The sequence below is a fragment of the Orcinus orca genome, chromosome 1 (genome assembly GCF_937001465.1).
Source record: "Orcinus orca chromosome 1, mOrcOrc1.1, whole genome shotgun sequence".
Lineage (NCBI taxonomy): Eukaryota > Metazoa > Chordata > Mammalia > Artiodactyla > Delphinidae > Orcinus > Orcinus orca.
The window spans coordinates 205,650,182-205,651,139 of NC_064559.1; positions in this window are offsets into that span (position 1 = coordinate 205,650,182).

The window sequence follows — 958 nt, forward strand, 5'->3', positions numbered from 1 at the left end:
CCAAAGGTTGGTCTTACTGGTGCCTCCCTGGAACTTCCCTGGTTCACTGGGATTTCCAGAGGTTTGGGAACCTTTCAGAACCAGCCCCCTAAAATGAACTGTGGTCTCAGGCCCGGTTCCCTGTGGCCTTCTGTGCTCCATTAGAAGAGGCTGGCATCAGGTGGCCAAAGTGGGACCAGGATGGAAAAGCAGGGAAGAAAGGGTGAGGTCTGTGTCCATGCCTCCCAGGGGACGGTCCTGGCACTAGGGCCTGCTCCAAGGGGCGCTCACTGCAGAGCTGTCCTTCGGGTCTCGAGGTTGGTTTTAGACCCTGCCTATACCAGGGGAACAGTCCACAAGCCTCGGGTGCCTGCAGGATGCCCTGAAGTCAGGGCCACGCTGCCACCCCAGGTGGGTTGGATGCTTTGGAAATCGGACTCCCACTCTCGCTTCACTCGAGGAAGAGCAGGCCTGGGCTGCGCGGGGGGAAGTGGCAAAGCCGCCGAACAAAGGCCTGTGGGCCAGTGCCAGGGCCCCCGAACCCGCTGGGGCGAGATGCACTCCAGCGGGAGGCAGGCTGCTAACCAGTAAGCAAGTTGTAAAAACCCAACTCAGACACAACATCTGGCAGCTGCTTCAAATAGTTCTCTGTCTGAAGTTGGAGTTGCTCGCAGCCCTCCAGTAAATCAAACCATGTGCAAAGAGGAGCCCTGGGCCGACCTGAGACACCCTGCTTGGCCCGGTCCCAGCCTCGCCCCCGTCTCTCTTGCTCTTTAAATAGCCCGGGGTTCACATTCCATTTCCTTGTACAGATCAGCACAAGCGGGGCCTGGCTGGAGAGGCTGCAGGGATGCGAGCTGCCTCCCCCCACCCACCCCGTCCCAGAGAAAGATGGAGGAAAGTGGGCAGTAAGACCCCACGGGGAACTTGGCACTCGGGCCTCCCATCCCTGGCTCGGTTTCCGATGACCCCTGAGCAA